The sequence below is a fragment of the Crinia signifera genome, chromosome 8 (assembly GCF_055691185.1).
Source record: "Crinia signifera chromosome 8, ASM5569118v1, whole genome shotgun sequence".
NCBI classification, from domain to species: domain Eukaryota; kingdom Metazoa; phylum Chordata; class Amphibia; order Anura; family Myobatrachidae; genus Crinia; species Crinia signifera.
The window spans coordinates 32,933,119-32,947,846 of NC_139224.1; positions in this window are offsets into that span (position 1 = coordinate 32,933,119).

Consider the following 14,728-nt stretch of genomic DNA (forward strand, 5'->3'; position numbering starts at 1 on the left):
CTGACTTTATCCCATATATGCACTTATAACATTGAATAAAATATCAGATTTGTTAAGACAACTCCTATTGATGTTGAATGTTGTATGTGTCATGACATGGGAGGGACCTTCCTCAATGTCAATCAACCAATCATTCGTTACCCCTAGAAACAAAAGTATGATTTTGGCATTTAATAACTGCAAACTATGTTTCAGACTCTTATGTTTCATCAATGCTATTACAGTTTGTGAATGTGCATTATGATGCTTCCAATCAACACCAAACTCTTGCACTACTACTTCTTATAATATTAACTTAGCAAATTTATTTCAGCAATATGATTTTTTTATTACTGCTGTTAATGACCTCATGTGGAGTGAACCCATTGATCTCTCTTCTTCCCATTATATGAATATTTATATATATCCCCCATTTGGGAAGAAGAAAACAATGCAACTGGTCAAATAATGACCTTCCTTTACTCATAAGATAGGATGTACCCTTAAATGTTGTTTTCTGCTAAAACCTTGTGTAAAACCATTCTTAAATGCATTGATAATACCTGCCAGTAGTACCTATGGCAGAGAGATTTTCAAACCTTAATGATCCTCATTGTAATATATAATTTCCATAGGAATCACTCTGAGGATTCAAAATCAGCTTATAATTACTGTTGTTCTTTGCTGGACAATTTCCAGTCTTATACTGTTATAACTCAGAGTTGCATCCTGAACTCTATTAGGCCTAACCAGTGTTTTATAAATTGGCACAATGCCATACCTTGCTTCTATGCATGTGTGTATGGGTTTGTTTAAAGGAATCATAAACAACACCTACTTTCAATACTACATGTTCTGTTTGTGCATTGTTTGGCATCTGTGTGACTGCATGCAGACATTTTTTAAAATATAATTCTTGTTGTCTCCACAACAAATCTAAGGTAATATCATCCAATGGCAATGGCTCTCAGCCATGTATAGCAGATAATACTTTTCTTTTCATCACTTGCAACGTACTAAAATATTCAATTGTAATGATAATGCCATCATACATTTATATTGACAATCCCTAATACAGTGTCATTAGTATTAGTATGCATTAGTAAGCACAGTATGCCTGAAACTTGTTATAATTTGGTAAAGTTGTATGTGTTTCATTTTTCCTGATTCAATTTAATTTATTCTATGGAATAAATTGTTGTAAGGGTATCCTTTGTTTAAACTTCTTGCTATTACTTAGGCAAGGGATGTTTAACCATTTTAGAACCCCCCTTTTGAGGGTTTAAGTAATTTTGGCCTGGTGCCAAATAATGACTGTACGGGGTTAATCCTGTCAGTACTTTTTTTATTACTGCATCTGAAAGAAAACACAATTTTGTTAGAATCTGCAACCGATTCCTCACTTGGTAGCACATCATTCCTATAGTATTAGGATACCTGCAAGAATAAAACGCGAATTACAATCACATTAAACAAAATTAATATCGAGATCCCTATGTAAAACATAGGCTGGGGTCTGCTCTGTAGGTCTCACTGTGTATCACTTGAATATGCAGTGTCTGGAATGATTCACACTAGGATGGGGTCAAATTACACCTCATCACTAAAATACTGAAAAGTTCTGAAAAAGTACTTTTACGTGAGGTAGATATTAACTCATATACAAACTCCAGCTGTTGATGATAATCCAGCAATTAATGATATGCTGAGTACTGCTTTCTTATTTTTCAGCACAATTTGAAGCCGCTTAGTAAAACTTATAATGCACAGTATGACTTGTACGCTGTACTCAGCATTACAGCAGGGGCCCCCACCCTTGGAGATCTTAGGGATCGGCCCTGGCATCACGCCCGGATAATGGCGTTGCGCCCAGAAAAGGAGAAAAAAAAAAAAATGATAATTTCTCTTTTTTTTTTCTCAAACTCCGTGCATATGTTTAAGTAAATCATATCTATACATGTTATACATATGCTGGCTCGTTACACAAACCATCTACAGTATATACCCTGTCTCTGTAAATCCTATAACATCATTAGAACATCCGATAATCTGGCACAGTTCCAAATAACAAAAACCTTTTTTTTTTCTTTTAATATGAATATGAATGTCTCTAACATATCAACAGATGTCCTGCAAACTTTTATCTAATACATATACATATATTTATATATATATATATCAAATCAACTTGGTTCTAGGGAGTCCACAGCGGCCATCCTGGCTGGTCCGTCCAACCCTAGAATCCCGTAAAATCACGGACGGGGTATTACTCCGTGTTTTATTTCAATCTGTTGAATTTTTTTTTCCTTTACATGCAATAACTCTGCATTAAATCTTCAATGAATCTATGTTAAATGTTCCCTCGTACCACCGCACTGATGCCAAACTCAAGCATGATGGGTTTAACCCCTTTTTAACCATTTACAACACAGGCATTAGTATCAGCCGAGGAAGGGGGGGTGCACTGGCCAGATACACCCTCCCTGCCAATGTATTTGCAGACCATTATGCCATATCACATTAGTTGAATTTGATAATATTTTTTTTTCTATTACATAAAACAATGCTCTGGAGGTTTTGACACACATTGCGGCATTAGAGGGAATGTATCCTTCTGACTTGCAGAAGACCAATAACTAATATGAGCTGTCAGGCAATGCACCTTAACTGTCGGTGAATATTCATATCCGTTACATAAACATTTCACGTGTGATTTCGATGGTCTGTCATATCTACTCGATATCTTCTGTTTTAGCCAGATAAAACAGGATAAATCAATTACCCACCCCGAGGGTAATAATGCATCTGCTAATTTATCAATTCAACACCATGCATCATAGTATTGAACAAAACTAGAGTTTTGCATTATTCCGAATGCCCAATTGGCATACAATCTGCTTGCCCCCCAAATGAAGAGATATTCGATCATTGTGGCTGTATCAATAAAAACTTCACAGTACGTCTACCGAATTGGGCGGATAAACAAGCGTAATCACCCTAGCACCAAATTGGTCTAAATTGGTCTAAAGTATTTTCCTCTCTGTCTGCAGACAGAGATATAATATAATACGATATCCTCTACCAATATCGTATTGGTGCACAGCTGCAGTTCTGTGCCCAACAAAGGTTGCCATACACAGGTAGATCCATCTGCAGATCTGTCCGGTCAGAACAAAAATCTGACCATGGATGAGAGCAAATGACAGCTGACCATTTGCTTGGACCTTACCAGTGCATGGACACCTTAAGACGGACACAAAATCACACGTTCAAATGTCAGAATATGAACTACAGAATTAATATCTTCCAGACATTCTAAAATTGGAATTCATTCTAAACCTAGCAGGATGCAGTGGCGGAACTCCCGGAGGCAATGGAGTCATCTGCCGCCGGGCGCCAGCCTTAAAGGGGCCACTTGCTCCATTGCCTCCTGGGAGTCCAGCCAGAGATGCTACAGCCCCTGTAAGACAAAGTGCCCCAGCGCAGTGCCCCACTATTATTTGTATTACACTCGCTGCGCTGCTGTGCAGCAGCTGCAGCAGGAAGAGGCTGAGGAGCTCTGGCGTCTGGTGCTTCCCTCCTCCTCAGTCCCCGTGCGCCGTGTGTGGAGGCGGAAATGTTGGACGCGTCTGGTCCAGTCCCCGGCGCCACGGAGCAGGAGAGTAGTAGCAGCGCCGGCGGCCGGGCACAGTAAGCTGAGCAGCGTCGGCAGGGAGCAGGACTGAAGCAGCAGCTGAGTGGCCGGGAACGTAGGCGCCGTGCGGGAGCAGGTGATTAGAGGCACTGCGGCAGCCAGGGACCATGATAAGGGCAGCGGCAGCCGGGACCACATGAGAAGGCCGGTATCAGGTGAGCAAAGGCCGGTATCAGGTGAGCAAAGGCCGGCCCCTGTGAGCCACTCAATGCTAGTGGGAACAGATCTGCTTCCTCTTCCTACCTTCTCCTGTACCCCTCTCGACTCACCCTCTGCCACCTCGCCCCATTTCACCAAGTCACCGTGACCTCACCCCCTGTCAGCATGCCTCTCTTCCCCTTCTTGCCTCAGCCCATCTCCTCATCCCACCACCTCGCCCCTTATCACCTCAGCCCGTCACCTCGCCTCTTCTTACCTCAGCCTGTCACCTTGACCTTTCTCTTCGCAGCCCGTCACCTCACCCCTTCTCACCGCAGCCCATCACCTTGTCCCTTCTCACCGCAGCCCGTCACCTTGTCCCTTCTCACCGCAACCCATCACCTTGTCCCTTCTCACCGCAGCCCGTCACCTTGCCCCTTCTCACCGCAGCCCGTCACCTTGCCCCTTCTCACCGCAGCCCGTCACCTTGCCCCTTCTCACCGCAGGCCGTCACCTTGTCCCTTCTCACCGCAGCCCGTCACCTCGTCCCTTTTAACCGCAGCCCATCACCTTGTCCCTTCTCACCGCAGCCCGTCACCTTGTCCCTTCTCACCGCAGCCCGTCACCTCGCCCTTTCTAACCTCAGCCCAACACCTTGACCCTTCTAAGCTCAGCCTGTCGCCTTGACCCTTCTCTTCGCAGCCCGTCACCTCACCCCTTCTCACTGCAGCCCATCACCTTGTCCCTTCTCACCGCAGGCCATCACCTTGTCCCTTCTCACCGCAGCCCGTCACCTTGTCCCTTCTAACCTCAGCCTGTCGCCTTGACCCTCTTAACCTCAGCCTGTCGCCTTGACCCTTCTCTTTGCAGCCCGTCACCTCACCCCTTCTCACTGCAGCCCATCACCTTGTCCCTTCTCACCGCAGCCCGTCACCTTGTCCCTTCTCACCGCAGCCCGTCACCTCGCCCCTTCTCACCTCAGCCTGTCACCTTGCCCCTTCTCACCGCAGCCCGTCACCTTGCTCCTTCTCACCGCAGCCCGTCACTTCACCCCTTCTTACCACAGCATGTTATTTCGGCCCTTCTTACCACAGCCCGTCACCTCGCCCCTTCTTTTCACAGCCCATCACCTCCCCCTTCTTACCGCAGCCCATCACCTCCCCCTTCTTACCGCAGCCCATCACCTCTCCCACTCTCACCATAGTACATCATCTCGCCCCTTCTCACCTCAGTCAGTCGTCTTGCCCTGTCCCCTCTCGTCTCAGCCCATCACCTCACTCCCTCTTGTCTAAGCCTGTCACATCGCCAGCCCTCACCTTCTCCACTTACCTCCCCCATCTCTTAGTCTCACCTCTCTCTCTCACCTGTCTCCCTCTCTTTATCCCCCCCCCCCAAGCTATCTCTTTCCTCTCCATCACCTTTTCTCTCCCCTTTGCTCTCTCTACTACCCCATCTCTATCACCCTCTATCTGCCTGGCAGTTTCTTCTCTTTTTCTATCTCTCTCTGTCTCTCTCTCACCTACTCCCCTCCCTCTACCCCTTCTCTCACTGTCCCTCCATCTTACCTGTCTCTTTATCTCTCTCTGCCCTAGTCTCGCACTCCTCCCTCTCTTGTTCCTTCCCTTTTCTCTATCTGACATGTCTCTCACACCTCTAACTCCTCTTTTTTCATGAAAAATAAGCTCAAAAGAATGTGTGGGATGCCAATTTATATAAGATGAGGGGTCTCTGGTACCCACACATGTTTTCACTGAGTGCTACCACTGCGCCATGGTGCCCAGAGAACGGTGCCACAATCTAACTCCCTCTGTAACCATATCATCCCTATTAATGGTGCCCCCCCTGCAGAGAGGTGCATGGAAGATGGCATTGAGAAGTTCAGGGGGACGGAAAAGTGCAGGAAAGGAGGATGAATGGGGGGGGGAAAGAAAGGGGGAGGAAGAGAGAGGTGAAGAAGTGATAGGTCAATAGAGAGGTGCAAGGAGTGAGAGGTGTAGGGTGAGCGGTCAAAGGAGATGTGGGGGTGACAGACGTAAGGAGAGGTGCAGGGGAGGAGGAAATGAGGTGACAGGGGGACAGAAAGGTGCAGGGAAGGAAGGAGTAAGAGGTGCAGTGGTAACTGGGATGAAGAGGTGGACGGAGTGAGAGGTGTAGGGTTGAACAGTCGATGGTGAGGCGGAGGGGTGACAGATGGAGGTAGAGGAGCAAGGAAGGAGGGAGTGAGAGTAAGTTAAACCATGAATATATGCTGAAGTCCGTGGCACCGTAGCATATTGCATTATATATAATAAAGTGTGTGTATGGGGGGGGGCACCAACATTCATCTTGCCTCCGGGCACCTGGGACGAACTTACGCCACTGGCAGGATGCATATATAACATTTGTTTTCTGGCAATCCACAATGCATGTTTGTAATTTGTTTCTCTCATAAGACAATAAAATAAAACACAGAGATTCCTGTCTCTTGGCTGATTTGTCACATACTGACAATACATTACATAATACACGTAGCACTGAAGGAGTTGCTACACTATTTTTCCCAAATACAACGGCATCAATTAATTTAAGCCTGATAGCAATGTCACACTTTCCATGGTTCATGATTAATAATTTCACCAATTTACCTGATATATCGATATATATATATATATCGATATATATTTATATACCTAGTGTATTCACCCCATTTATTTTTGCAAACACCTGTGTAGCTTTCCTAAGACTTATGGGACAGTGATCTATGTGATTTTACATTTTAACGATGGCGGTACTGTCTTAACTGACTTCACTTTGCCGCGTTAACCATAAGTAATACGGCAAAAGTAAAGATTGAACCATGCAGACCCCGTGAACGGCCGGTCCAACAAACATACTTTCACTCAAACCAAGCATACATATAAGGTGAACACAACAGGTACAGTATTTTCAATTTTAAATCTTTTTTTTTTTTTTTTTTTCATGTTCCTTTCGACATGAGCAGTGAAACAGCACTTCGGTCCCTCAAGATTCTATTTGGCATCATCTGAATTCTCACAAAGCAACCCTCAAACTGGTATCACATTACTGTTGGTATACAGTATTTGCTTTAAAATTCCCCTCTTTGAGGAATGCTTTATAAGAACCCAATTTGCAAACTCCCACTTTCTTTTTCGAGCCCCCACTGTTGAAGCATGCTGTTTTACCCCACATAGTGCTATTGCCATGCCCATGCAAGAAGGACATTTACCAGAAGTATTATAAAAGATATAAATATTTATTCATCATCATACACAAGAATGTAATTCAATACAATACCACATAACAAGACATCTTCATGTCTCGGCTTCCCCATCACAGCTTCACTCCTCTCCTTATGTGACACCCGCGACCACCATACGACAATCTGAACCTTGGGTGCAGTTGTGACTAGTTTTATAAGTTGAGGATATGGGTGGACACTCTTACAGCTAGCTCGTCTTGCATGTCCATGTAAGGTAATTTTAACTGCGTGTAGAGAAGTTTGGCACAGATTATGGATATTTGTCCATTTTATCTGTATGTGTGCAAAAGGCTAAGTTCCCAAGAAAGTTCTGGATATATTACATAATATATCCTGTTGTTGTGTGTTATACAGAACATCTGGTTTTCATTAGTTAACTAGATAAAAAACAAATCATTGTTACAAAATGGAAGAACTTATCAGAACCAGGAGCATCTTGTCCGCCTGGATCTCCTGGACTAGAATTATAGAATGACTAGAATCCTATACCTTTAACACTTCAAAAAGTGATAAAATGGAGAATGATAAATAACAAACCAATCGGCTCCTACCTGTCATTTTTCAATCCCAGCCTGTAACATGGCAGCTAAGAGCTGATTGGCTGTTTATCTCTCTCCACTTTATGAAGCTTGATACATCTGGGCCTCAGGCTCTCCTAGCAGTGTGTACAAATTGGAAAAATGGTCATTGTCGAAACCGTGGGCCCTGATTGGTCTAATGTGACGGTGGTTGTAGGTGGTCAAAGAATTATATTGAATTTTTTTATTGACGCAAATCACACAGGCTGTGTATAATCGTATTGTAACGTGAAAGTTTGTAACTCCATGTAACATGTAATTTCACTACTGAAGCCAATAAGAATAGCAAAATGGAAAAAAGATTTCAGAGGCAGCGCTGATCCAAATGCACCGTTAAAAATGTATTAATTAAACAATCTATACAATTATCACACAGATACCGGCCGGTACTTCAATATATATAAAAAAAAAAATAAAGCAACAAAAGCAGTTATAAAATTTGTTAGTAGCTCGCTACAATAAACACCATATCCGTTTTTACTCCAGCTTCATGTATTATTCACTTTATGTTTAGATTAGTATGCAGATGAACAATTGGCTCTCACAGTTTAGTCCATATTAGTAGGTTAGATAGCATGCATGCTTTTAGTATTATAGAAATGCTCAGTCATTTGAAAAAATACAGAAAGATGAATAATGCTCAATTGAGCTATAACCTGCCTGCCTCTGGCTCAGTCACTCATTCAGACTGTGGGGATTTCCCGGCTGTTGATTCCCTGCTTGTATGCAAAACAGCTTCTGGGGTCGTGTCCACAGAGTGGTGTGCGGTCTTGGAGGCGAAGTAAATAAGCAGGAAGGCACGGTGATGTGGCGATCGGCACCTGGATACTCCTTAACGCGTTTCTCGGCCTTTCACAATCGGCTGCTTCATCAGAAGGAGTATTCAGGTGCCGATCGCGTTAAGGAGTATCCAGGTTCCTGACTTTCGATGTCGACACGCTTTACAGTAACATTCCTCATGAGGGTGGTATCGAGTCCTTGCGATACCATCTATCCATGGACAGTGGCCTCAGTGATACCACATGTGATTTCTTAATTAATTCTGTTCACTTTATCCTTTCTTACAATTATTTCACATTCAATGGTGGTTATTATTTACAGATTCTGGGTACCGCCATGGGCACCGAGTTCGCCCCCAGCTTTGCCAACTTATATATGGGCCGCCTAGAGGATGGAATGATCTGGGGCGGTCCATATGAGGCGAATTTGGTGTACTATGGGCAGTACATACATGATTTATTCTTTGTTTGGAAAGGGGATCTATCTTCAGCAGAAAACTTTGTTTAATTTCTTAACACGAATCACTATGGTTTAAAGTTCACGAGCACTTTTCATCCTAAGGAGATTACCTTCTTGGATGTTGCACTCTCGGCTGAAGGTAGCTCCATACGTACAACATCATTCAAAAAGGAGGTTCTTAGTTTTACCAGCAGCCATCATCGTCCCTTGATTACTAATATCCCTAAGAGCCAGTACATCAGGATTAGGCGCAATTGTTCTGAAGAATCCAATTTTATTAGACAAGCGGATGACCTGACCACAGCATTTCTTGAGTCAGGTTACCCTAGTCAACTTTTATGTGAAGCCAGAGAGGAAGCTATGGTCCATACACAAACTTCCATTCTCAATAAAATGAGAGACAAAAGTGAGTCTAAGAATTTAGGGTACTTGTTTCCTAGCACGGCCACAATCGGGAGTGGTCGCGGCTCTTATTTAGTGCACTTTAAGGGCCACGATCACCCCCGACGGACGCGATTCTCTTGATTTTTTGTAATCGTGTGTATCGTGTACCATGCTTCAATTACCGCGACACGACCGACGCGATAATTGAAGATTTTCCAGAAATCGGGTGGATTACCAGATATCGGTCCCATCGGGAGCACTAAATGACAGGATTTATTGTCCCCGACGCGACCGACGCGATAATTGAAGAATTCACCGATATCGGGTGTTTTACCATATATCGGTCCCATCGGGAGCACTAAATGTCAGTATTGAATGCCCCCGACGCGACCGACGCGATTTTTTTTATTGCAAGCACCCATTTCATGGTTTTACATGGCTGCTTCCAATTGAACCCCACATTTACACCCACATTTACAGTTTACACCCTATTTATAACTACACCTGAACTATCGGTCCCATCGGGAGCACTTACACCCACATTTACAGTTTACACCCTATTTATAACTACACCTGAACTATCGGTCACATCGGGAGCACTGAATGTCATTATTCAATGCCCCTGACGCGAGCGACGCAATGTTTTTTATTGCAAGCACCCATTTACACTTTACACCCTATTTATAACTACACCTGAACTATCGGTCCCATCGTGAGCACTGAATGTCAGTATTCAATGGCCCCAATGCGAGCCATCGTGAGCACTGAATGTCAGTATTCAATGCCCCTGACGCGAGCGACGCAATGTTTTTTATTGCAAGCACCCATTTTATGGTTTTACATGGCTGCTTCCAATTGAACCCCACATTTACACCCACATTTACAGTTTACACCCTATTTATAACTACACCTGAACTATCGGTCCCATCGGGAGCACTGAATGTCATTATTCAATGCCCCTGACGCGAGCGACGCAATGTTTTTTATTGCAAGCACCCATTTACACTTTACCCCCTATTTATAACTACACCTGAACTATCGGTCCCATCGGGAGCACTGAATGTCAGTATTCAATGGCCCCGATGCGAGCGACGCAATATTTTTTATTGCAAGCACCCATCTCATGGTTTCACATGGCTGCTTCAAATTTAACCCCACATTTACACCTGAAATAATAAATAACACGACACATGATAATAGATTTAACCACTTTTATTGTAAAGCTTTTTTTTTTTTACGTTTATTTTTTTTTAACTTATTGAAAACCTTTTTTTTTTTTACGTTTAATTTTTTTTTACGGCAACATTTTTGCCATTTCAATTTATTTTGAACATTACATACAAAAAAATACATTAATTACAGCTTTATTTGAAGCAATAAATACAAATTTATTTATTTTTTTCATTTTTTTTTAATTTTTTTTTTTTTTTTTTTAACAATATAAATGTCATTTTTTTAACCCCTTCCCGACATTTGACGTACATGTACGTCATGGTCGGGAAGTACTTCCCGACATTGGACGTACATGTACGTCATGACTTGTAACTGTCACTGCGTCTATAGACGCGGTGACAGTTAGGAGATGTCTGCTGTCCCTGACAGCAGACATCCCCCCTCGCCGCCCAGGGGGGGCAGGGGTGCCCCCCCCGGTCGGCGATCGCTGTGATTGGCTGTTCAAATCTGAACAGCCAATCTCAGCGTTTCCTGTGTTACCGGCGGCTAAGCCGCTCGGTAACACAGAAAACGGTGGTGATCGGTGCAGCACCGATCACCACCGAGCGGCAGCACCCCCCTCCCACCCACCCGGCACTCACCGGGCAGCTCCCGCAGGTCCCCCGGCAGCAGCACGCCAGGTCCCCCGGCAGCAGCAGCAGCACGTCACAGCGCACGCAGCGCTTCCCCCCTCCCACCCCACCAATGAGTTAAAAAATAAAAGGAACTGAAATATATATATATATATAAATATATATATATATATATATATATATATATATATATGTGTGTATGTGTATATATATATATACACACATATATGTATGTGTATATATGTATATATATATATATACACACATATATATATGTATATATATATATATATATATATACACAGATATATGTGTGTATATATATGTGTGTGTATATATATATATATATATATATATACATACATACACACACACACACACACACACACACACACACACATATATATATATATATATATATATATATATATATATATATATATATAGAGAAAGATATTCCCGACATATGACGTATATATACGTCATGGTCGGGAGGTACTTCCCGACCGAAGACGTATATATACGTCATGGTTTTAAACTGTCACCGCGTCTATAGACGCGGTGACAGTTTGGAGATGTCTGCTGTCCCTGACAGCAGACATCCCCCCTCGCGGCGATCGCTGCGATTGGCTGTTCAAATGTGAACAGCCAATTGCAGCGTTTTCTGTGTTACCGGCGGCTAAGCCGCTCGGTAACACAGTGATCGGTGGTGATCGGTGCTGTTAAGTACAGCACCGATCACCACCGATCGCCAGCCCCCCCCCACCTCCCACCCGGCAGCCCCCCTCACTCCCACCCACCCGGCTGCCGCAGCGCCAGCACCCCTCCCACCCCCCCGCCAGCCGCAGCGCCAGCCCCCCTCCCAAAGCTGGTGACCAAAATGGGGTCACTTGTGGGGGGGTTCCACTGTATTGGTGCTTCGGGGGTCTTGCTAATGCGACATAGCACCCACCATTCATTCCACCACCAAAAATCACTCCTTCCCTTCTGAGTCCTGCCATGCACCCAACTGGTATTTTTTGGTCACATGTGAGGCATTGCCGTACTCGGGAGAAATTGGGGCACAGATTTTGGGGTGCTTTGTATCCTTCATTCCTTGTGAAAATGAAAAATTTTGAGCCAGAACTGCATTTTTCTGTAAAAAATTACATTTTTTTACACAAAAATGCAGATCTGGCTCAAAATTTTTCATTTTCACAAGGAATGAAGGATACAAAGCACCCCAAAATCTGTGCCCCAATTTCTCCCGAGTACGGCAATGCCTCACATGTGACCAAAAAATACCAGTTGGGTGCATGGCAGGACTCAGAAGGGAAGGAGTGATTTTTGGATTTTGCAGCACAGATTTTGGTGAAATGAATGGTGGGTGCTATGCTGCACCAATACAGTGGAACCCCCCCACAAGTCACCCCATTTTGCAAACTACACCCTTCAGGGAATTCATCAAGGGGTATAGTGTACATTTCAAACCCCCAGGGGTTTCACCAATTTTGATACAACTGAGCTGTGAAAATGAAATTTTTTTTTTTTTTATTTTCACTGCCCAGTTGTACCACAATTGGTGAAACCCCTGGGGGTTTGAAATGTACACTATACCCCTAGATGAATTCCCTGAAGGGTGTAGTTTGCAAAATGGGGTCACTTGTGGGGGGGTTCCTAACTTTTAGCATCTTATGGTGCCTAGAAACCTACATGGTGCCTAAAAAATAATCTCATAAAAAGGAGGCTCCAAAATCAAGTAGGTGCTCCTTCTATTATGAAGCCTGTGGTTTGGTCACCGTGCACACTAGGGCCACATATAGGATATTTATGAAAACCAAAGAATTGGGGGAATCAATTTTTAGTCACATTTCTCTAGTAAAATCTACTGTATTCGTTAGAAAAATGTATTAAAATTGAAACTCTGCAAAAAAAATGAAATTTTGAAATTTCACCTACACTTTGTTTTAATTCCTGTGAAACACCTAAAGGGTTAACAAACTTCCAAAATGCTGTTTTGAATACTGTGAGGGGTGCAGTTTTTGAAATGGCATCATTTATGGGGGTGTCTCACATACAAGTCCCTCAAAGTCACATCAGAACTGAACTGGTCCCTAAAAAAATCAGTGTTTGAAATTTTCTTGAAAATTTGAGAATTTGCTATTCATATTGTAAGCCTCCTAGTGTCCAAAAAAATTAAAAGGAAGTTGAAATAATGATGGAAATATAAAGTAGACATATGGTCTATGTTAGTTATTAACTATTTTGAGTGGTATGATTATTTGTCTCACAAGCAGAAAATTTAACATTTTGCAAATCGCTAAATTTTCCATTTTTTCACGACATTTTGGTATTTTTCACAAAAAAACACAGACTGTATCGACCCAAATTTACCACTAATTTGAAGTACAATGTGTCACGAAAAAACAATCTCAAAATCACTGGGATAAGTAAAAGCAAAAAAAAGTTATCCCCACTTAAGTGAGAGATGTCAGATTTGAAAAAAATGGCTCTGTCAGGAACGCCAAAACTAGCTCTGTCAGGAAGGGGTTAATATTTTTTTTCATTTTTTTTTTTTTTTTTTTTTAACAATATGACAATATGAATATCATTTTTTTTTTAAAGTTTTTCACAATTTTAATTTAACACACACAATACAAACTCAGAAGAAGTTGATCGATCAGTACAAAGAGAATAGATGCCTGGCTATCACAACCAGGCAAATTGAAATGAGGCGTGGGAAGATCACGGCACACTACAAAACTGTGCCCACTAATGCAAACAATCACATGAATCCGAAAGAAGTTACAAATATGCAGAACAGTGGTTAGTGAAGGAGCAAAACTAGTACAGCCATCGCAAAATTCAGGAAGACCGCACTGCAACGTTCACCAACCAAAATTGTAGTACATGACTAAAAACTGATTATTATAGAGAACTCAGAAAGGAAGAGAAACAAGAACATTGCTGCCAAATTATAAATTAAAAGTCAAATTAGCCAAATTAATAATTTAAATAACGCTCTTCGCCTGGGGTGGAGGGCTGCACATTCCGCAATGCGGAGTACACAGTCCCAGGCAAAGTCGAGGGATCAGTGGGAGGTGGCATAGGGGGTCCCGGCGCATAGTAAGGGGCAGGCGGAGGAGCAACCGGCGCACTGAACATGGGGGGGTGATGTGGGTGTGGGTGTGGTGGCTGTCTGTGCGCATTGCGGCATGACGTTCCGTTGCAGTCAGCACAGATATCATCCTCTGCTGCCTGCAACATCAGGCCATACAGCACACGCTTAAAGTGGTGTTGTGTTGATCCCTTCCACTTTCGCATTTCTGCGCACACATGATTGGTAAACATTTTGCAATCATCTGGGGGATTGTTTACTGCTTCCTCCTTGTATGGGCAGCAATATTCTTGGCCGGTAGCAGCAGGTCTTGTCGCCCGTCTCCTTCTACGCCTCCTGGGGGGAGCTGATGAGGTGCTCGCCACCACAGGAGGCGCCACCTCCGACAACGACTCACCCTGCTGTGACGACTCAGAGGGAACTACCTAAAATGAAAAGAAAATAAAAAAAAAGTTAAAACATTGCATTTCACTTACATTTACATTCAGAACATTTTTGAACTAGATACTTACTACGTCAGCACTCTCATGTGCACTGGATGAAGAGTCTTCATCC